At 40.9% G+C, this 25,255-nt stretch overlaps 1 pseudogene; it reads right to left on the minus strand.

Moving 5' to 3' along the window:
- The window catches only part of LOC129830440 (membrane-associated guanylate kinase, WW and PDZ domain-containing protein 1-like), a 230,522-nt pseudogene that overhangs the window by 82,963 nt on the left and 122,304 nt on the right, over positions 1-25,255 (minus strand).

The raw sequence follows: 25,255 nt of genomic DNA on the forward strand, positions 1-25,255 counted from the left end.
TGGACCAAATCTGAAGCAATCATAGACGTCTATGTTTGGTTCAGATTTGGTCCGGTCTGAACCAGCCTTGATTTGGTCAAAACATAGACATCTATAAATTGCGTATTTTCAAATTTAATTCTTAACCCGAAAAGGAACCTGATTTCAAAGTCCAGAAAATATGTATTTTCAACATCCGGAAAAAACGTATTTTCAATGTCCGGATAAAGACATATTATAGATATACATGAGAAAAATATGTATTTTCACCTTTCATTCAGAACATAAAATAAACGAATTTCCCCGTCTGGAAAATATGTATTTTATAAATCTTTTCAACATAATTTTGCCTACTAGGACTATTCTAGTTTTGCGGGAATACAGGAGGAGGGTGGCAGAACGTCCAGGACCGTGTCTGGCTGAATCTGACAGGGTGCGATTTCGGTCCCCGCTTCCTTTGAGACTGCATTGAACAGAGAGGGTGGACATGGACATGACGCGAGGAAACAGGAAATGAAGAAAGTCTCACACACACCCCTATCTCAATCTAGTAGTGGTGGCATATCGCAGGCTTTAAACGCACACTGGAGATAAAAGAAGGGTCATCTTTATCAACACAGAGGAACTGACACTATCGTCTAGGTATTTTATTTCCCTTCTGGCATTGTGATCATACAGTACGGCTCAAAAAACCCTCTGTGATAGTTTTATTTAAAAAGATTTTTCTGCATGGTCTAACTGAACCACGAAAAGGCCCATGTTTGTCTCCAAAGTTCATCTGTAGTATAAAGGCCTGCCTAATTCACCATGAAAAAATGTGGACTGTGTTGTTACACATAATGGTCTGAAAAAAACAACAAATGTGTGTGCTATTCAGAGGAGATGACTTTCTACGACATCTGGTCAATTCATTTTCTCCTTCTGGCCTGCACCTTTAAAGTTAGCACCCTTCTCAATATCAACCATCTGGCCACATTTTCAGTTAAAATGTTGGCTAATGTCAAAATGAACTTCAAGTTCCTTGGCGTCCACATCACTAAAGACTTAACATGGTCCACACACACACCCGTATAGTCGTGAAGAGTGCACAGCAGCGCCTCTTCCCCCTCAGGAAGCTGAAAAGATTTGGCATGTGCCCTCGGCTGCTCAAATAGTTCTACAGCTGCACCATCGAGAATAATAAAATAGTAACACTACCTCGTTCAAAGGAACTTAAATATTTTGTATTTCGATTTAACCCTCTGAATGGCACAAATACACAATCCATGTCTCAATTGTCTCAAAGATTAAAAATCCTTCTTTAACTTCTTTGGGGTAGGGGGCAGTATTTTCACGTCCGGATGAAAAGCGTGCCCGCAGTAAACTGCCTGCTCCTCAGGCCCTAATGCTAGGATATGCATATTATTAGTAGATTTGGATAGAAACACCCGGAAGTTTATAAAACTGTTTGAATGATTTCTGTGAGTATAACAGAACTCATATGGCAGGCAAAAACCTGAGAAAAAATCCAACCAGGAAGTGGGAAATCTGAAGTTTGTAGTTTTTCAACTCTTTGCTTATCCAAGAAACAGTGGAAATTGGGAGATATGGAGGTTTCTACTGTGAACTGGGGGCAAATGAGAGGGGAATGAGTCAGAGGTCTGCCAGTGAGCCACGAGCTGACCATGCGCGTTCACGTGAGAGAGTTAGCTTGCGTTCCATTGCATTTCTGAAGACAAAGGAATTCTCCGGTTGGAACATTATTGAAGATTTATGTTAAAAACATCCTAAAGATTGATTCTATACATCGTTTGACATGTTTCTACAGACTGTAACGGAACTTTTTGACTTTTCGTTTGCACCTAGTGATCACGCGTCATGAATTTTGATTACTGGGCTAAACGCGCAAACAAAAAGGAGGTATTTGGACTTAAATAATGGACTTCATTGAACAAAAACATTTATTGTGAAACTGGAATTCCTGGGAGTGCATTCTGATGAAGATCATCAAAGGTAAGTGATGCTAATATGCTATTATGCTATTTCTGACTGCTGTTGACTACACAACATGGCGGATATCTGTTTGGGTTGTGTTTGTCTCTGAGCGCTGTACTCAGATTATTGCATGGTGTGCTTTTTCCGTAATTTTTTTTAAAAATCTGACACAGCGGTTGCATTAAGGAGAAGTGGATCTAAAATTCCATGCATAGCAGTTGTATCTTTTAGAAATGTTTATTATGAGTATATCTGTAAATTCATGTGGCTCTCTGCAAGATCCCCGGATGTTTTGGAACTACTGAACATAATGCGCCAATGTAAACTCACATTTTTGGAAATGAATATGAACTTTACCGAACAAAACATACATATATTGTGTAACATGAAGTCCTATGAGTGTCATCTGATGAAGATCATCACAGGTTAGTGATTAATTTTATCTCCATTTCTGCTTTTTGTGACTCCTCTCTTTGGCTGGAAAAATGGCTGTTTTTCTGTGACTTGGCTCTGACCTAACATAATCGTTTGGTTTGCTTTCGTCGTAAAGCCTTTAGGAAATCACACACCGTGGCTGGATTTACAACAAGTGTATCTTTAAAATGGTGTAAAATACTTGTATGTTTGAGGAATTGTAATTATGGGATTTCTGTTGTTTTGAATTTGGCGTCCTGCAGTTTCACTGGCTGTTGATGAGGTGAGACGCTACCATCCCACATACCCTAGAGAGGTTTTAACCTATCTCCTTTCCTTCATCTACACTGATTGAAGTGAATTTAACAAGTGATATCAATAAGGGATCAGAGCTTTCACCTGGATTCACCTGGTCAGTCTATGTCATGGAAGGAGCATCTTCCTGTGGTTTGTAACCTAACCTTAAACCCTAACCCTAAAACGAACCCTTACTCCTAGCCCTAGCCCTAACCCTAGATCCTAACCCTAAACTTAATTATAACCCTAACACTAAACCCCCTAGAAATAGCATTTGACCTTGTAGGGACTAAACAATCAAAAAATATCCAGTTGGTCCCCCCCAAAAAAGTGTTTAGTTAGTGACAGACAGACAGACAGACAGACAGACAGACAGACAGACAGACAGACAGACAGACAGACAGACAGACAGACAGACAGACAGTATCACAACAGTGGGAGGGAATAGAGAGAGAAGGCAATAGAGAGAGGGGTCATTGAGTTCCTCTCTTTACAGAGACAGAGATGACAGGAGCCGTCACACACCTGGCAGATGGCTGACTGAAGTCGTAACCCATCTGTGAGTAGGAAAGTCAGGAAACACACACGCACACATTGCCAGGAAGGAATGCACGCACACACAGCTTGGTAAGTGCTCAAAGTTGCCGTCCAGAACCAGAGCTTTTTCTCTGACACAAACATTCAAGCACTCCGTTTGAACTCAAAGCATTTGATCACTCAGGGAACAACCTGTGTCTAAACATCTCAAAATAACTACTGTTCATCGTGGCACAGAGACTTAAGATTTAGTGTCTTTTCTCTTTTCCATTTTAAATGACAGAGACAATGAATTACAGCAGCAGCGGTTTCATACTAAGGCCATCTCCCTATCAAAGAGCCATACAATACCCTATGAGGAATCACCTAATTGGCAACTATATTGGGATTATACTGTACTTCGGCCGCTCTGTGTGTGTCACAGGGACCTGAGTTGAAGAAAATAAAGTGTGCTGGGAGTTTGAGTCATCGTCGTTGCCATACAAAGTGTGTCCCTTGATGATCTATGAGTCTGTGGCAACTTGTGTTCTGATCTAATGAATGGCTCTGCTGTCGAGGGAGTGGATGAGCTGTTCTCTCTCTGGGAGTATTCTTCACACTGGGGGGCATTTGATGCCGTTGTGCTGATAGAGTAGCTCAATACTTCTGTAACAAGTGCTGTATCATTGAATCATTCTAAAGCAGCTCCACCAACTTGTATTGAGACTTGCTGGGTTTGAGAGAGTTGCAAGTTACTTTCCAACCCAATGTTTTGAAATGAAACTCCTCCCCAGTCTGAGTTGCTCTCAATATCAACTTCAGGAAATAGTAGGACACAACCGTCTCTCTTTTTAAGGCAGTCAAATGTCTTTGTTATTTATTTTTTAGAAAGGCTCAAAATGCTTAGCCATCACTGTCATCTTAAAACCATGTTGAACACTGTTCGAAATAGGAATTCGAGGTTTCTTTCGTATTCAAGCCCGAATGTCAGTTAAGCTCTCAGCAGCTCTGGACATGTGAGAGACATGACATAATGGATTCTCAATGCAGGCAGGCAGGCAGCAGGCAGACAAAAGGCTCAGTGAAGACAGGCTTGGCCTCATTACAATCTGTGTCCCTCTTCTCCATTCTACAGGAACAATGACTGGGCCTAACTCAGGCTGATGAACTTCCAAAACCACTCAGCATCAATGGTATGATTCTTTGTCTCGTCGTGAGAAGCCCCAGTTTCTTGTATGAATGGAAGAAATAGAACACAAGTAATCATAACTGTTTCAACAACGAAAGACCTTGGGAACTGTACTAATCGGGAATAACTATACGACTGGTCTTCTGTTCCTAAATACAGTAAGAGAAAGTAGGAGTAAATGGTCTCTCATTACTGTTTTCAGCCTCACCTCTTACAGTAATAGGCCGTAATTCAAATCCATACCATTTAGTTTTGGTGGTAAATAATCTCTCGAACTGTTGGTACTACAGTAACTACTGAGTGTAATTATGACTGACCCCTGAGGTGTGAGAGGGAAATATACCCAGGCAAAACTGTAACGGTCCTGACCTGTTTTATGTTGTTTTTTGTATGTGTTTAGGTCAGGGCATGTGTTTTGGGTGGGCAGTCTATGTTATCTGTTTCTATGTTGGTTTTGGTTGCCTGGTATGGCTCTTAATTAGAGGCAGGTGTTTTGCGTTCTCCTCTAATTAAGAGTCATATTTAGGTAGGGTGTTCTCACTGTTTGTTTGTGGGTGATTGTCTCCTGTGTCGTTGAATGTATGGACCATACGGGACTGTTTGGCTGTTCGTTTATTTTGATGTCGTCTGTTTCCTGTCCGTGAGTTTACGTTTAGTTATGTAAGTTTATGTTCAGGTTTCGTCAACGTCGTTTTCTTGTTTTGTATATTTGAAAGTGTTTTGTTTCGTGTTGCCATCGTCGTTAATAATAAAAAGATGGCTTACTTCCCGAATGCTGCATTTTGGTCTGATGATCCTTCTCTCCTCTCCTCGTCCGAGGATGAGGAGAGAGACAGCCCTTACAAAAACACATGCACCAGAACAGAAAACACACACATTCAGTAGAACTAGACTGCTACAGCCTCTGTGCAACATTCAGTTTCAGACCTGTTGCTAAGGACAACCAGAGATGAGGTTTAAATGTTGCGCTTCCTGTGTGCAAGAAAATACGAAAGATTAAATATTTATCCGAATATAAACGGCAGTGTGTGTGTGTGTGTACAGAATTAGAGCTTGATGATATACATGAATATGGTTGCTAGAATTGAATAGAATACTGTAATAATTGAATAGAACGTCCTTGTATAATTGTGGCCTACTGTATGTCATGTTTAGGAACTGAGACACTCAGTGATTAATGAATGACTTACCTTAGACGCAGTGTATTAGCACATCATAGCGCCTGGCAGTGTCACCCTGTCTGACTTTGACTTTGTGTTGACATGAGGAGTAGCCCACCTGTTAGTATCGCTGCCCTGTTTACAGTAGCGTCAACACAGGAGAAATAACCTCTCTCCCCAGGGAAGACCTACTACCAACAGCACCACACCAAGTATACATTGTACCAGTCAGAGCATGGGAGTCATTACGCTAGCATACGAAATACAGCAGCTAAAAGACACACCTCAATGCACTGCACAGTGAATCGAGCCCGGTGTAGAAAGCATTAGAAAGGGACCACCATCAGAAAATGGTCATGAGGGCCTACAATAGGACTGTGCCTTTGCTTAGAATATTATTATGATTGGGCTATATTTCAAATGTAAGGCAGGCACTGTTTCACTTTTTCACGACGACGGTATTCGAGAAGCATGGCCAGCTCCAGCTTTGCTAGACAACAGACACATGAACACGTAGGGAGGATGTGTGGAATGTTTCTGTCTCCTTATTCTCTTTAATCGCTATCTCACTCGAGTGAATTTCAGCCTATCTCCCTATCTCTACCCCCCTCTCTCTCTCTTCCTATCTCCTTCCTTCGCTCTCTCTCCATCCGTCCCTCTATGTTACGTGGCGCGCTAGCGAAGGAAAAATATGCCACTAGTTGTGACGAGGTGCCCGGCACGCGGCTGACGTTCTCCTGCTACTGGGGAAGGTTGGGAAATAGAGCACGGATTGCCCAATCAGCATCAATCCCCCGCCCCTCGCAGCCTCAACATCAATCAGCAGCTGTAGTCCACTCCACCATGGGGAGGGGGGTTGAAGGGAGGGGGCTGTCGTTGGGGGGCTGCAGCCAAATGGTAGAATGTGGCGGTGGGAAAAGAGTTAGGGGGAGCAGAAAAAAGAGAAATGATGAGGGAGAGAAAGGAAGAGAGAGAGAGTGCTTGAGACAGAGCGAGAGAGAGAGACTGGCCGTCACAGACAAATCTGGCTACCCAGAAGAGGATATGTTGTGCTCACTCTGCCCTCAGAGTCAGATCGAGACAGATCTGCATTTTCTCCTACCCTGCGAGAACTATACAGACTTATGGCAATTTTATTTCACAAAATTGTAAACAAATACATTTTTTTTAGCAAAGCAGAATAGGAGAAAATCCAATATCTATTGGGAGAAAAAACCCTTTGTGCCATATTAGCTGAAAATATGTAGCTTCCTGCCACACCCATAGGGACAGCCAGTGGAGCGACCAACCAGAGCACTAACATTGTTACATGTGTCCTTCTCACTATTTCATTATTGTCCTCATTCATTTCTTACTGTAGTGTCAAGTTAATTGTTACTACTCATTGAATATTATTATTTATCTGCGTCATCATTGATTTGATACGTGTCTATATGTTTGCTTGGCAATGTATGTGGTAACACTTTCCATGCCAATGAAGCCATTTGAGAGAGAGAATAAAAAACAACAAATAATTCATGCAGAGCAGACTTAGGATGATCCCTGCTAATGATCAAATTCCCAGCCAAATAATGAGAAAACAAAAAGATAATTACTTGACACATTGGAAGGAAATAACCCCCAAAAAACAAGTGAACTGGAGGCACAGTGGCAGAATACCTGACCACTGTGACTGACCCAAAATGAAGGGAAGCTTTGACTATGTATAGACTCAGTGAGCATAGCCTTGCTATTGAGAGAGGCCACTGTAAGCAGACCTGGCTCTCGAGAGCCCACAAAATGAGGTGGAAACTGAGGTGCACTTCCTAACCTCATTCCAAATGTATGACTATATTAGAGACAAATATTTCCATCAGATTATACCGACCCACAAAGAATTTGAAATAAATACAATTTTCCAACAAATAACCTCCCATATCTATAACGTGAAATACCAGTGTGCCATCACAGCAAGATTTGTTACCTGTTGCTACAAGAAAAGGTCAACCAGTAAAGCACAAACGTCATTGCAATTAAAAACTATATTTATCTGTCTATTTATTTTCCCTTTTGTACTTCAACAATTTGCACATTGTTACAACACCGTACACAGCCATAATATAACATTGAAATGTATCTACAGTATTCTTTTGAAACTTTTGTGAGTGTAATGCTAACTGTTAATCTCTGATTGTTTATTCCACTTTTGTTTATCATCTATTCCACTTAATGTGCAATGTAAACATGTTTCCTATGCCAATAAAGCCCATCGAATTGAATGAGAGCGCGAGAGAGCAAAAGAGAGGGAGAAAGAAAGAGAGAGACGTGACAACCAGAGTCCCAGAGCGACAGGAAAAACAATCACCTAATGGGTGTTTATCTCTCCAGTACAAAAACTTTCTCCCTCTCCCCCACTGCTCCTCTCATTGTCTATCCAACAAACAAGCACAATGCCAAACTGCACGAACGCACGCACAGTCCAATACATACATAGAACCCCTGGCTTGCTTAGTACACTCTATCTCAATCGCTGTCTGTTTTGTGCAGTTTCCCTGTAGGATCAGGTCTTCACTATGATTGGGTGCATCTTGTTAAGGATCTATTTTCCCTCTTTCTCTTTTACACTCCCTGTCACTTCTTTGTATTCGTCTGTCTGTGTGTGTGTGTGTTGTGTGTGAGCGGTGAAGTATTGATGTAAGCCCTGCTAAAAGGATGAGGAGGCTTAGGCAAGCCTGTCTGTGAGTCTGTCATGGCGTCAACATTGTTCAAACATCGTTTCCACAACCCGCCACTGAACTGCGGCGTCATCGAAAGCTCTCTCTTTCTCCGCTCTGTGTACATAACATTACGCTTTAGCTAGGTCTCAAGGCAAAACAATTGGTCGTCCAACGTCTGTCATCAGGTATAGAATTTAAGTGTGCTGTAAACACTCATTTAGGTCACTCAGTCAGTTAGTCACACAGACACGCACATAGGCACATACACACACACACACATGCACACAACCCGTATAAAATACAAAACGTGCCATATAAAACGTGTGCACGTTAAATAGCTTATAGCAAGAGCTAGTTCCTCTCCTTGCTGGCAGTTCATAAAAAGAAGTGGCCTGTAGAGTGTCTCCTCTGACCCACATCCTGCCTCCAAACACTGGGCCGCTCTCTGGGCTGAGACCCGGTTCCTTAACCAATCAACAGCTAAAGCAAGAGCAAAGGTGCTGATCTCAGTGAGTGGTCATCACAAGTCGTCCCTGGCATCAGTCCCCCTTGATATTTTCACTCAATGGGATCCCCTGGTTATATAAAAGTTGTGCATAATAATGTCTACGATACTTTGTCTATTAGTGCCTAAAGTTCTCTGACAGGGTGTTGGACTGTGTGTCAAAGTGCGCACCTCTCTAACTTTAGGGGGAGAGCGAGGTATAGCTAGAGCGAGTGCTACGCCACAACCCAGCTATCACTTTCGGTTCTTTGGAAGTTGTTGGAAAGTAAGTGTGAGTAAGCGTTCGGTTTGCCATTGGTTCTGGGAACGACGCCCAATACATTTCCTGACCAGTAAAACCAAACGTTTTTTTAAACGTTCTGAGAACAGAAGTAAAAAATGTTGCCTGTTCTGTTTAGGTTGCAGGGGGGTTCTGAGAACGTTTTACTATGGTTCCCTGAAAGTATTCCTGGGAGGTTTAATTAACGTTCTGAGAACAGACATTATAGGTTATTTAAAGGTAGTTAAATACTTTTTCTGAGAACATTCTAAATGTTGTGAATGCATTCAACTAAATGTGAAAGGTTATTCGGAGTTTTTTGAATACTTTTAATAACACCGCTCGCTAAGTTTTGGTTAACTGTTTGGAACTCTAAGCACGAATAGGACACATGGAAATGAACTTGCTTAGATTGTAATCATACAAACGCATTTCACATTCCACAGCGTCAGTGAGATACGAACCTATCCATGAAATTAGTCCACTGTGCCACCAGGATGGCGATAGCACGCCATGTTTGTTTTTTTACTCATACAAAGCTGTTCATTTTAGTCTTTTCAAACAGATCAGGAGTGAGCTACTAGTTGGTGCGGCCAACACGCCTGAACACACTTAACAAAATAGAAGATAGAGAGTTTTGTTGACGCTGAGAACAGAATGTACATGTTTTGAAATAACATTCTAATAAAGTTCTTTGACCATTGCTAATGTTTTCCTCGTAATGTTCTGAGAACATGACTTCAAGTAGAACCACGAGGAAACCTACAGAAGACGTTATGCCGAAGCGCTGAAATTCCCACAGAAGGATGTTGTTTCTTAACATTCTCTGAACTTTCTGAGAACATTCCCAATGTCAAACCAGTTGGAGAACGTTCCTGGAACATTACCAAAAATGTCATAATATGTAACCATGTTCAAACTTTTAGGAAACGTTCTGTAATGAAATACCAAGGACATAAAGTGTTTTAGTCAAGTTCCTTAAATGTGCTGAGAACGTTCCAAAGTTGTGGGAAGGTTGTATGCAAAATAACCATAGGACAACCACACTCACCAAGCTCTAAGAAACATATGGTTCGCAGAATGTCGTTTGCTAGCGCACTGCAGCGCTAAATAGAAAACAGCGAATCTACTGGGGAGACAATACGTGCAGCGAACATACTACATTTGGGAAGCCCAAACAATTGTGAGATACGAAATATACATTTTATGTAAAACATTTGGGTCAAGGGTTCACAATTTCACCTTTTCTGAGATCTCTGCCAAGGAAGAGGGAAATACAACACTGTCACCGACAACACTGTCACCTACTTTCAATATACTTTGCATCCCTCATTTACTCAAGTGTTTCCTTCCAGAAGCTGGGATAGATTAGCTACCTCATAATATGCTACGTGAGTGAAAGACAAAAGCCAAGCGGACACATGGAATTATTTGATTTGGATGGCTGGTTGACATGACAGAAAGGTATGCAGGTATTTTCTTATCTAAAAGGTGTGTGAAATGTTTGCTTCAGTATTTCTCGAGCACTGAAGTTATGTGTCTTGTTATGTCACGCATAGGACCTTTCTGATTGGTTAATGCTACAGAGAAAGTAATTGAAATAAAGAAATGGCTTCTGACAATAGGCCTATAGTAAAAGGTGTGTTGCGTAGGGTGATGTGGTAAAGTCTGATATATTTTGCAAACTGCTGGTGACAGCGTTGTGTTCATGAGGTGTGTTGCACACGCAGAAAGCTCTGCTTGCTTGGCTGAGATCTCAGTAAAGGTAAAATGGTGAACCTGTGACCCAGCCTCCAGTGTGTTTGTTTGTTTGTATGTATATCGGAGTGGTTGGATAAAAGTAGAAGACACATTTCCATCTCGGGTGGATTGATCGGGTGGATTGATCGGGTGGATTGATCTTATCTTAAGTCAGAGATGTTTAGGCACTTTTCTAAATTTTACAATGTTCCCCTGTAAGTGATCAGACATCATGTCTAATGCCCATATAATGCAGTGGGTAGACTATTGGCAGGTTTTGGACTCACAGAGAAACACAGCGAGTGCCTGGTGGAACTCCAGATCAGTGTGGAGCATCATACGGTGTGGACCAGAGACAGCAGCAGCATCTCCCGGTGAGGGGGCAGCATGGAAAACAACAGCCCTGCCAGGACACCACACTGATAAGACTAATATGAGGCCCCTTATCTCAGAGAAAGGGGAACAGCACACTGAACCTACGTATACCAGACACTACATAGACACTAGGGAGACAGTGGGGTCGAAAACAGCTTTTCATAATAATCTATTTTAATATCAAGGCACGATTTTGAATCCCCATTTTACATACAGTATGTCATTCTCCGCTCTCCTCTATTGTAGCCATGGCTGGATTGAGGTGCCTAGGTATGGCTTACATATAGAAGGGGATGCAATTAAACTAGAAACAGGTGTACTCAATGTACTCAATTGCCTGCAGAGTGGGAAGGTGCTGCCAATCCATCTGACAACTCTGAGCAACAAAAGGGGGAAACAAACAAGTAACAAAAAGAAAATGTGTAGAGGTTGAACCCATTTGGAGCAACAACACATCTTGTGTGAAATAATTAGAACTGGGTTCAAATACATGTATTTGGGTGTCTGGTATTTAAAATGTATTTTTCTCTGTATTTGAGTGTTTCCAACTACTCAGCCCAAAAATTAAAGTACTTTTACCAATAGTCTACCAAATAATCTACCAAACTGTATTTGAGAGTATTTCAAATAAGAGCACTTCCTCCCAGCTGCCCACTGCACTGAGGCTAGGAAACACTGTCACTACCGATAAATCTTCAATAATTGAGAATTTAAATAAGCATTTTTCTACAGCTGGCCATGCTTTCCACCTGGCTACTCCTACCCTGGTCAATAGCCCTGCGCCCCCCACAACAACTTGCCCAAGCCTCCCCATTTCTCCTTCACCCAAATCCAGATAGCTGATGTTCTGAAAGAACTGCAAAATCTGGACCACTACAAATCAGCCGGGCTAAACAATCTGGACCCTCTCTTTCTAAAATTATCCGCCGAAATTGTTGCAACCCCTATTACTAGCCTGTTCAACCTCTCTTTCGTATCGTCTGAGATCCCCCAAGATTGGAAAGCTGCCGCGGTCATCCCCCTCTTCAAAGGGGGAGACACTCTAGACCCAAACTGCTACAGACCTATATCCATCCTACCCTGCCTTTCTAAGGTCTTCAAGAGCCAAGTTAAACAGATTACTGACCATTTCGAATCCCACCGTACCTTCTAGACTATGCAGTCTGGTTTTCGAGCGGGTCATGGGTGCACCTCAACCAGGTGAGGTATCATAACCGATATCATAACCGCCATCGATAAGAGACAATACTGTGCAGCTGTCTTCATCGACCTGGCCAAGGCTTTCGACTCTGTCAATCACCACATTCTCATCGGCAGACTCAACAGGCTTGGTTTCTCAAATGACTGCCACGCCTGGTTCACCAAATACTTCTCAGACAGAGTTCAGTGTGTTAAATAGGAGGGCCTGTTGTCTGGAACCTCTGGCAGTCTCTATGGGGGTGCCACAAGGTTCAATCCTCGGGTCGACTCTTTTCTCTGTATACATCAATGATGTCGCTCTTGCTGCTGGTGATTCTCTGATCCACCTCTACGCAGACGACACCATTCTGTATACTTATGGCCCTTCTTTGGACACTGTGTTAACTAACCTCCAGACGAGCTTCAATGCCATACAACTCTCTTTCCGTGGCCTCCAACTGCTCTTAAATGCAAGTAAAACTAAATGTATGCTCTTCAACCGATCGCTGCCCACACCTGCCCGCCTGTCCAGCATCACTACTCTGGACGGTTCTGACTTAGAATATGTGGACAACTACAAATACCTAGGTGTCTGGTTAGACTGTAAACTCTCCTTCCAGACTCACATTAACTTCTTCTGGCTGCAGGGGCAGTATTGAGTAGCTTTGATAAAAGGTGCCCATTTCAAACGGCCTCGTACTCAATTCTTGCTCGTACAATATGCATATTATTATTACTATTGGATAAAAAACACTCTCTAGTTTCTAAAACCGTTTGAATTATATCTGTGAGTCAAACAGAACTCATTTGGCACAAACTTCCTGACCAGGAAGTGGAAAGTCTGAAATCGAGGCTCTCTTCTAGGTCCTGCCTATAAATGGGCATGATACGTATTAGTATACATGCACTTCATAGACCTTCCCCTGGATGTCAAGAGGCGGTGAGAGAAGAAATTGAGTGTTTATCTTGGTCTGAAGTGGAATACAAGCTCTTTGTATGACGTGTCCACCATTTCCGGTTTTCTGGAGAGCGCGAAGAGGGACCTGGATTTGCCTTCTGTTTAGCTGCCGTTATAGGCGACTACTATCTCCGGCTTTGATTTTATTTGATACATTTGACCATATCATCGTAAAGTATGTTTTTTCAATATAGTTTAATCAGATTATTGAAATTTTTTCGGGAGTTTTGCCGTGTTCCGTTCTCTGACTTTGTTGACGATGGAGAGATTCGTGCCACTTGGCTAGTGTGCTTGCTAAATCGAGAGGGAAAGTGGCCGTTCTAAATCCAAACAACGATTGTTCTTGACAAAGGACCCCTTGTCCAACATTCTGATGAAAGATCAGCAAAAGTAAGAAACATTTTATGATGCTATTTCATATATCTGTCGTACATGTGAAGTAGTCGTCGGCGCCCAACTTTTGGGTACTCTAGCTATACCGAAGCTGGATGTCGTAATGAAGTTATTTTTTAGAATTCTAACACTGCGATTGCATTAAGAACTAATGGATCTATCATTTCCTATACAACATGTATTTTTTAGTTATGTTTATGAATAGCTATTTGGTCAGAATATGTGTGTCAGAAAAATTGTCAGAAAAAAATCCGGACGTAGTGGGAAAAAGTAGCTAAGTTAGCACAATGTATAACCATTGATTTCAGCTCTAAATATGCAAATTTTCGAACAAAACATAAGTGTATGTATAACCTGATGTTATAGGACTGTCATCTGATGAAGAAAATCAAGGTTAGTCAAAAATTATATATCTTTTGCTTGTTTGTTACGATCGCTAACTTTTGCTACTGGGAAATTGCTTGTGTTTTTGGCTATTGTGGTAAGCTAATATAACGCTATATTGTGTTTTCGCTGTAAAACACTTTATAAATCGGAAATATTGTCTGGAATCACAAGATGCCTGTCTTTCATTTGCTGTACACTATGTATTTTTCAGAAATGTTTTATGATGAGTATTTAGGTATTTGGCGTTGGTGTCTGTAATTATTCTGTCTGCTTTCGGTGCAATTTCTGATTGTAGCTGCAATGTAAACTATGATTATACCTGAAATATGCACATTTTTCGAACAAAACATATATTTATTGAATAACATGTTATAAGACTGTCATCTGATGAAGTTGTTTCTTGGTTAGTTTGGTTGGTTCTTGGTTAGTTAGGTTGGCTTTGTGCATGCTACCTGTGCTGTGAAAAATGTCTGTCCTTTTATGTATTTGGTGGTGAGCTAACATAAATATACGTAATGTTTTCGCTGTAAAACATTTTAAAAATCGGACATGTTGGCTGGATTCACAAGATGTGTACCTTTCATATGCTGTATTGGACTTGTTAATGTGTGAAAGTTAAATATTTAAAAAATATATATTTTGAATTTCGCGCCCTGCACTTGAAGTGGCTGTTGTCATAAGTGTACCGACGTCGGGCTTGCAGCCAGAAGAAGTTTTAAGCATCTCCAATCCAAACTTAAATCTAGAATCAGCTTCCTATTTCGCAACAAAGCATCCTTCACTCATGCTGCCAAACATACCCTCGTAAAACTGACTATCCTACCGATCCTTGACTTTGGCGATGTCATTTACAAAATAGCCTCCAATACTCTACTCAGCAAATTGGATGCAGTCTATCACAGTGCCATCCGTTTTGTCACCAAAGCCCCAGATACTACCCACCACTATGACCTGTATGCTCTCGTTGGCTGGCCCTCGCTTCATATTCGTCGCCAAACCCACTGGATCCAGGTCATCTATAAGTCTTTGCTAGGTAAAGCCCCGACTTATCTCAGCTCACTGGTCACCATCGCAACACCCACCCATAGCACATGCTCCAGCAGGTATATTTCACTGGTCACCCCAAAACCGATTCCTCTTCGGCCGCCTTTCCTTCCAGTTCTCTGCTGCCAATGACTGGAACGAACTGCAAAAATCACTGAAGCTGGAGATTCATATCTCCTTCACTAGCTTTAGCACCAGCTGCTTTAAGCACCAGCTGTCAGAGCAGCTCACAGATCACGGCACCTGTACATAGCTAATCTGTAAATAGCCCATCCAACTACCTCATCCCCATACGGTTATTGATTTTATTAATTTTGTTCCTTTGCACACTCATCTTCTGCACATCTATCACTCCAGTGTTTAATTGCTATATTGTAATTATTTTGCCACTATGGCCTATTTATTGCCTTACCTCCCTTATCCTACCTCATTTGCACACGTTGTATATAGACTTTTTCTATTGTATTATTGACTGTATGTTTGTTTATTCCATGTGTAACTATGTTGTTGTTTGTGTCGCACTGCTTTGCTTTATCTTGGCCAGGTCGCAGTTGTAAATGAGAACTTGTTCTCAACTAGCCTACCTGGTTAAATAAAGGTGAAATAAGAAGAATTAAAAAATACTATTTTTGAATACCTGGGTTAAATACATGGTAGTGTATTTGAGTTAGTGTATTGAAGTATTATCAAATGCTTTCCAAGTATATTTCCAAATACGTTAAAATATTAAACTACTTGTCTTGTGAAATAGAAATATATCTGATGACGTACTTTGAATGTATGTGATAGTAGTTGAGATATTTGAAATAGTATTTGAACCCAGGTCTGGAAACAATCACAGACCACAACACTTTGGTATTCTGAGAAGTAGCCCAGCTAAAAATTCTAGGGAGAGAGAGAACGTTTTTTGTAATGTTAAACGTAAACTTCCCCTGATGTTTGAGTGTCCAGTTTTCAGTTAGTTAGGGGAACATTCTATGTATGTTAGCAAAAACCTCCTGTGAACCTATTTAGAATGTTTTGGCATTAAGAGTTAGAGAGTAGCATTCCCTTAAAACCTGTTTGGGCTGCAAGGGGCAGTATTGAGTAGCCTGATAAAATGTGCCCATTTCAAACGGCCTCGTACTCAATTCTTGCTCGTACAATATGCATATTATTATTACTATTGGATAGAAAACACTCTCTAGTTTCTAAAACCATTTGAATTATTTCTCTGAGTGAAACAGAACTCATTCTGCAGCACTTTTCCTGACCAGGAAGTGGAACGTCTGAAATCGATGCTCTGTTCTTCTTCATTCCTATAAATGGGCACAAGACCTATTAGCATACATACACGTCATACACCTTCCTCTGGTTGTCAAGAGGCTGTGAGAGAAGAAATGAGGTGATTATCTCGATCTGAGTTGGAACACATCATCTTGGAATCTCGTGTCCACCATTTTCGGTACTCTGAATAGCGCGAGCTGGACAGTGTGATTGCCTTTTGTTTAGCTTCCGTTATAGGCGACTACAATCTCCGGCTTTTATTTGATACATGTCACCAAATCATCGTAAAGTATGTTTTTTCAATATGGTTTCATCAGATTATTGAAATTTGTTCGGGAGTTTTGCTGTGTTCCGTTCTCTTCCGTTTGTTGACATGGAGAGTGTCGTGGCACCCGGCTAGCGCGCTTGCTAAATGAAGAGGGAAAGTGTCCGTTCTGAATCCAAACAACGACTGTTCTGGACAAAGGACACCTTGTCCAACATTCTGATGAAAGATCAGCAAAAGTAAGACCCATTTTATGATGTTATTTCATATATCTGCCGTAGTCGCCGGCGCCCAAGTGTTTCTGGCTATTGTGCTAAGCTAATATAACGCTACATTTTGTTTTCGCTGAAACAAACTTGATAAATCGGAAATATTGTCTGGAATCACAAGATGCCTGTCTTTCAATTGCTGTACACTATGTATTTTTCAGAAATGTTTTATGATGAGTATTTAGTTATTTGGCGTTGGTGTCTGTAATTTTTCTGTCTGCTTTCGGTGCAATTTCTGACTGTAGCTGCAATGTAAACTATGATTTATACCTGAAATATGCACATTTTTCTAACAAAACATATGCTATACAATAAATATGTTATCAGACTGTCATCTGATGAATTTGTTTCTTGGTTAGTGGCTATTTATATCTTTATTTGGTCGAATTTGTGATAGCTACTGATGGAGTAAATAACTGGTGGAGTAATGAAAAATGGTGTCTTTTGCTAACGTGGTTAGCTAATAGATTTACATAGTGTCTTCCCTGTAAAACATTTTAAAAATCGGACATGTTGGCTTGATTCACAAGATGTGTACCTTTCATCTGGTGTCTTGGACTTGTTAATGTGTGAAAGTTAAATATAAAAAAAAAATATATTTTGAATTTCGCGCCCTGCACTTTGAGCTGGCTGTTGTCATAAGTGTACCGACGTCGGGCTGCAGCCATAAGAAGTTAACCTGTTGAGGCTGGGGGCGCTGTTGTCACTATTTATGGTAATCTTGTAATTTTTGAAACGGCTTCCTACAAAACTCTTGATCGTACAATATGCATATTATTATTATTATTGGATAGAAAACAGTCTATAGTTTCTATAGGAGTTGAAATTTTGTCTCTAAGTGGAACAGAACCCATTCTACAGCAATTTCCCTGACATGGAGTCAGATTTCAGAAATTTTGGCCCCTGATCTGGAGTCAGTTAAAAGGCCACTGTTATTGCTATGAGTATACGGACACTGCTTACGTCTTCCCCTGGATGCCTTTACGTGATGACGATTTGAATGGGGTCGATTGCGCGTTCACAGGCACTATAAATTAAAAAACCCTGTAGCTAGTAAGTCTTTTGGAGCTGCGTTATGCGCGTGGAGGACACCGACCCGCACCTGTTCCAAGCATTAGTGTTGGGAGTAATCTTTCTCCGGTCATGTTAAGACTCGTTATAGGAGTTAAAAACATCATAAGGTAGTTAATTTAAAGCGTTTTATAGCAATTTATATCCGTTTAGTGCGATTTTGGGACATTTATTTCTGAAACGCTGTGAATCGCCGGGCACGCTTCCAGTTCATGCTGAACGCAGTTGGCATTTCCACATGGCAAGAGGACAGCTTTCCACCAAAAGACGATTAGACCCAAGAAAGGATCCTTTGCCCAAGATACTGATGGAAGAACAGCTCAAAGTAGGACATTTTTATTATGATAAATCGTGTTTCTGTCGAAAAATGTTAGTGGCTTAGGACGCCATGTTTTTTGACGTAGCTTCGCTTGGCGCAAACTGTATTGAAAAGTAAGGATAATTTAAAAAATGTAATTCCGCGATTGTATTAAGAATTAAATTGTCTATCAATTGATGTCCACCCTATATTTTTTAGTCACGTTTATGAGTATTTATGTATAAGAGTAGATCACTGTCTAATATGGCGCACGGACATTTTCTCACCAGCTGGGCTACTTTCCCCATTGTCTAACCATGATTTTAGTGGCTAAATATGCACATTTTCGAACAAACTGTATATGCATGTTGTAATGTGATGTTACAGGGGTGTCATCTGAAGAATTCTGAGAAGGTTAGTGAAAAAATTAATATATTTTGGCGATGTTGACGTTATCGCTCACTTTGGCTAGAATTAATGCTGGGGTAATGTTTGCACCTGTGCTATGCTAATATAACGATTTATTGTGTTTTCTCTGTAAGACACTTAGAAAATCTGAAATATTGTCTGTATTCACAGGATCTGTGTCTTTCGATTAGTGTATGCTGTGTATTTTTACGAAATGTTTGATGATTAGTAAGTAGGTAAACACGTTGCTCTATGTAGTTATTCTAGTCCATTTGTGACGGTGGGTGCAATTGTAACCTATGCCATCTACCTGAAATATGCACATTTTTCTAACAAAACCTATCCCATACCATAAATATGTTATCAGACTGTCATCTGATGAGTTTTTTTGTTGGTTAGGGGCTATAAATATCTTAGTTTAGCCGAATTGGTGATAGCTACTGGTGTTGGTGGACAAATAAAAGATGGTGGATTATGCTAATGTGTTTTTAGGTAATAGATTTACATCTTTACATATTGTGTCTTCCCTGTAAAACATTTTAAAAATCGGACATGTTGGCTGGATTCACAAGATCTGTGTCTTTCATTAGCTGTATTGGACTTTAATGTGTGAAAGTTAAATATTTTAAAATATTTTTTTTGAATTTCGCGGCTCTGCCTTTTCAGTGGGGGTGGGGGGGGAGTGCCGCTAGCGGCACCCTCAGCCTAGACAGGTTAATGTCAAACCGAACTTACACAGAATGTACAAAAACTTGTCTAGAATATTCATATCTTATATTTTGAGAACATGGCAATCATGTTTGGTGTGACGTTGATAGAATATTCTGCTTAGCCTCAGAAAACTGGACATATTAAAACGTTCCAATGAAACATGTCTAGAACATTCATTTGGAATATTCTGAGAAAGTGGTAACCAAGTTCTGGGTAAGTTCAGTTTGACATTAAGGGAATGGTCCCTTGGAAACAGTCTTGCACTTCACTGGAACATTCATATGAAAATGTTAGGTAACAACCTAATGAGACTTATGTACACACAAAAAATACCTTGAAGTCGTCAGCCACTCAGCAAAACAGAAGGTGGAATTAGCGTTGTGTGTGTTGCTTTATGGTCTAGTCAATGTTAGAAAGATAGCTAGCTGCGCTAATGTTTCTATTGTTGTAGAAAGTCCTTGCTGATGCTAGCCAGATGGCCACAACTAGCTAGCAAGATGAAAAATAAACAATTAAAATTCATTCTCCATAATCACATACGGTCCATACATAAACTCAGCAAAAAAAGAAACGTCCTCTCACTGTCAACTGCGTTTATTTTCAGCAAACTTAACATGTGTAAATACTTGTATGAACATAAAAAGATTCAACAAATGAGACAAACTGAACATTTCTGGGGGGGGAATGGCCCTAGCCCTCACCCTCCGATCCAACAGGTCCCAGACGTGCTCAATGGGATTGAGATCCGGGCTCTTTGCTAGTCATGGCAGAACACTGACATTCCTGTCTTGCAGGAAATCAGCCATACTGCTCGTTCTGTGCGTGGTGACATTGTTATGCTGGAGGGTTGAGCCTGCAGGAAGGGTACCACATGAGGGAGGAGGACGTCTTCCCTGTAACGCACAGCGTTGAGATTGCCTGCAATGACAACACGCTCAGTCTGATGATTCTCTGACACACCGCCCCAGATCATGACGGACCCTCCACCTCCAAATCGATCCTGCTCCAGAGTACAGGCCTCGGTGTAATGCTCGTTCCATCGACGATGAATCCAACCATCACCCCTGGTGAGACAAAACCGCGACTCGTCAGTGTAGAGCACTTTTTGCCAGTCCTGTCTTAGGCAACGTTGTTGCCGGTGATGTCTGGTGAGGACCGGCCTTACGACAGGCCTACAAGCCCTCAGTCCAGCCTCTCTCAGGCTATTGCGGACAGTCTGAGCACTGATGGAAAGATTGTGCGTTCCTGGTGTAACTCGGGCAGTAGTTGTTGCCATCCTGTACCTGTCTCGCAAGTGTGATGTTCGGATGTACCGATCCTGTGCAGGTGTTGTTACACGTGGTCTGCCACTGCGAGGATGATCAGCTGTCCGTCCTGTCTCCCTGTAGCGCTGTCTTAGGCATCTCACCGTACGGACATTGCAATTTATTGCCCTGGCCATATCTGCAGTGCTCATGCCTCCTTTCAGCATGCTTAAGGCGCATTCACGCAGATGAGCTGGGACCCTGGGCATCTATCTTTTGGTGTTTTTCAGAGTCAGGAGAAAGGCCTCTTTAGTGTCCTAACTGTGACCTTAATTGCCTACCGTCTGTAAGCTGTTAGTGTCTTAAGACCGTTCCACGGGTGCATGTTCATTATTTGTTTATGGTTCATTGAACAAGCATGGGAAACAGTGTTTAAAGCCTTTACAATGAAGATCTCTGAAGTTATTTGGATTTTTATGAATTATCTTTGAAAGACAGGGCCCTGAAAAATGGATGTTTCTTTTTTTGCCGAGTTTACATTTTTAGCTAGCTGGCTAACATTAGCAAACCTTTTTGCATGATTCACTAGCTAGCGAGCCGTTGTTCTAGCTAGGTAAAGTAAAGACACTGCATTGACTCTCAGCAACCAGCGACAGGTAGCTGCTTCATGGAAACAAGTATAATCAATTCTAATGTTACAAGCTACAGTGGCCAGATAGCTAGCTTAGCCTGTCTAGGATCAGCGTGGCGCTAGCGGCACACCCCCCCCCCCCCCCACTGAAAAACCAGTGCCGCGAAATTCAAAAAAAATATTTTTTTTAAATATTTAACTTTCACACATTAAAGTCCAATACAGCTAATGAAAGACACAGATCTTGTGAATCCAGTCAACATTTCCAATTTTTAAAATGTTTTACAGGGAAGACACAATATGTAAAGATGTACATCTATTACCTAAAAACACATTAGCATAATCCACCATCTTTTATTTGTCCACCAACACCAGTAGCCATCACCAATTCGGCTAAACTAAGATATTTATAGCCCCTAACCAACAAAAAAACTCATTAGATGACAGTCTGATAACATATTTATGGTATGGGATAGGTTTTGTTAGAAAAAAGTGCATATTTCAGGTAGATGGCATAGTTTACAATTGCACCCACCATCACAAATGGACTAGAATAATTACAATGAGCAACGTGTTTACCTAACTACTAATCATCAAACATTTCGTAAAAATACACAGCATACACGAATCGAAAGACACAGATCCTGTGAATACAGACAATATTTCAGATTTTCTAAGTGTCTTACAGCGAAAACACAATAAATCGTTATATTAGCATAGCACATAGCACATAGCAGCCCAGCATTGATTCTAGCCAAAGTGGGCGATAACGTCAACATCGCCAAAAATATATTAATTTTTTCACTAACCTTCTCAGAATTCTTCAGATGACACTCCTGTAACATCATATTACACAATCCATATAGAGTTTGATCGAAAATGTTTATATTTAGCCACCAAAATCATGGTTAGACAATGTGAAATGTAGCTCAGCTGGTCAGAAAATGTCCTTGCGCCACTTAGACAGTGATCTACTCTTATACATAAATACTCATAAACGTGACTAAAAAATATAGGGTGGACAGGGATTGATAGACAATTTAATTCTTAATACAATTGCGTTATTACATTTTTTAATTTATCCTTACTTTTCAATACAGTTTGCGCCAAGCGAAGCTACGTCAAAAAACATGGCGTCCTAAGCCACTAAAATGTTTCGACAGAAACACGATTTATCATAATAAAAATGTCCTACCTTGAGCTGTTCTTCCATCAGTATCTTGGGCAAAGGATCCTTTCTTGGGAGAAATCGTCTTTTGGTGGAAAGCTGTCCTCTTGCCATGTGGAAATGTCAACTGCGTTCGGGATGAACTGAAAAGCGTGCCCAACTTTTCACATCGTTGCAAAAATAAATGTCCCAAAATCGCACTAAACGGATATAAATTGCTATAAAACGCTTTAAATTAACTACCTTATGATGTTTTTAACTCCTATAACGAGTGAAAAGATGACCGGAGAAATATAACAGGCTAAACTAACGCTTGGAACAGGAGCGGGTCGGTGTCCAGCACGCGCGTTACGCAGCTCCAAAAGAATGACTAGCTTCAGGGTTTTTTCATTTGTAGGGCCTGTGAACGAGCAATCGACCCCGTTGGAATCGTCATCACGTAAAGGCATCCAGGGGAAGACGTAAGAAGTGTCCGTATAGTCATAGCAACGACAGTGCCCTTTTAAATGACTTCAGAAGAGTGGCCAACATTTCTCAAATCTGACTCCATGTCAGGGAAATTGCTGTAGAATGGGCTCTGTTCCACTTAGAGACAAAATTTCAACTCCTATAGAAACTATAGACTGTTTTCTATCCAATAATAATAATAATATGCATATTGTACGATCAAGGATTTTGTGGGAAGCCGTTTAAAAAATTAGCCAAATTAGCATAAGTAGTCTAAACAGCGCCCCCATCCCCAACAGGTTAGTAAAGCATGTAGTGTTGTGTGCATTGTGGTGCACTTACCACCCAATTTGTTTCATATGAAGTGCGTGTGACTGCCTTGCTCAGTTAGCAAGTGAACGGTAGATAGCTAGCTAATAAGCTAGTGCACATTCTCAAACCTAACAAAAAAAAAATCCTTCTTCAAGCACAAAACTCCTTAGCTAGACATAAAAGAGTAAAAGACTTGCTCTTGAAAAAAACATGTATTATGCAGCTTTATTGTTTTAGTTAGAACATTTCTGATGAAAAGGGTGGATTAGACCAAAAAAAGGGCCCAATTTTTTTTCCATTTTTCTTTTCACTCCTGTCGGCTCCTCCACATGGAGGTTAGCGCGCTCTGATTGGCTGAAAGTCAAGTTGTCGCCCACTGCCGAGCATTGGGATTCTACAAGTAGAAACGGCAGTTTCATCATTACCAGGTCAGGTACACAGCAGGTACGTCTTTTGTTCTAGCAATGGAAGGAACAGCCTCCTACTTTGATAATTTCGTAATGCACACACACATTATATAGAATTTGTATGATGCAACATCATACTATATAATTACAAGAATGAAACACTTATAAATATACAATAACTCCAATACCATTACTGGAAATCATCATTTGAGGCATTATATTTGGGATTCTTTGTGGGAGTGTTGAATTCCAACATGCCATAATAGAATGTAGTAAACACATGAGCTCTTGGCAACAACATTCAGCCTCCATTTTGTCAGGTGTGAGAAAAAGCGGATTTTCAAGCCATCTGGCTACTGAATCATCCACAAACCACAGGGACCCACTTTGGCTGTGTAGTGGAGGGCAAATCGTGAAATCTCCTTCTTTTGATAGGCTATATTCCAAAATAGCATTTCAGTACCGGTACTATTCAACAATTCAAAAAAGACACTCTATTTCAGGAAGTCTTTGTGATGACTCTTGAGTTTTAAAGTGAATATCAGAGTGAATATGACAGTGAGAACTGACGTCACTGAGTCATTCATAGATGTGTGTGCATTGTGTGTTCTTGTCACAGCCATATTTAGCCAGATGCAGAGAGAGGGGAATTTTTCCCAAACTGCTCCAGCTTAATCAAAATACTGTATATACACAGTACCTATAGATTCATCAGTAATAACAGCTAGGTGTACACTGGCAATGGGATCTGACCATGTACAACTCTGAGCCCTACACTGTATGTGTGTGGTATATGGGTCACGGTGAATTACAATGTCAGCTGTGTGAGACGGCAATGGGCTACCAACCAATACGGCTCTCCACGTCTCCCATGTTATTACTACTGGTCAGAGGCAACAGAGTTCAGGAAAGACTTACCGATTTAAATGTAACGACATGCATAAACTATACATTATTATTCCAAGCAACGGTAGTGCACTCGGATTTTCCCGTTCACCTTTCTGCCTAACAGAATTACTTGCCATTGAAAATACAACTAGCTTGTCACGTTCCTGACCTATTTATGTTAGTTTTTGTGTGTTAGTTGGTCAGGACGTGAGGTTGGGTGGGCATTCTATGTTATCTGTTTCTATGTTGGTTTTGGTTTGCCTGGTATGGCTCTTGATTAGAGGCAGGTGGTTTGCGTTTGCCTCTAATTAAGAGTCATATTTAGGTAGGGCATTCTCACTGTTTGTTTGTGGGTGATTGTCTCCTGTGTCAGTATGTTTGTTCGTACCACACTGGACTGTAGCGTTTGTTTGTTTCGTTTTCGTTTCGATGTCGTCTGTTTCCTGTACGTAAGTTTATGTTTAGTTATATAAGTTTATGTTCAGGTTTCGTCAACGTCGTTTTGTTATTTTGTAAGCTTGTTAAAGTGTTTTGTTTCGTTTCGTGTTGCCATCATATTTTATAATAAAGATGGCTTATTTCCCTAAGCCTGCGTTTTGGTCTGAAGATCCTTCTCTCCTCACCTCATCCGAGGATGAGGAGAGCGACAATCGTTACAGAATCACCCACCAAGCTAAGACCAAGCGGCAAGGGAAAAATAAACGGAGAAAAGGACAGGAGAAAAACAAGGATTTCTGGACATGGGAACAGATAATGAATGGAGAAGGTCCCTGGGCTAAGGCAGGAGAAAATCGCCGTTCTCAGG

This window comes from Salvelinus fontinalis, chromosome 31, assembly GCF_029448725.1.
Source record: "Salvelinus fontinalis isolate EN_2023a chromosome 31, ASM2944872v1, whole genome shotgun sequence".
NCBI classification, from domain to species: Eukaryota; Metazoa; Chordata; class Actinopteri; order Salmoniformes; family Salmonidae; genus Salvelinus; species Salvelinus fontinalis.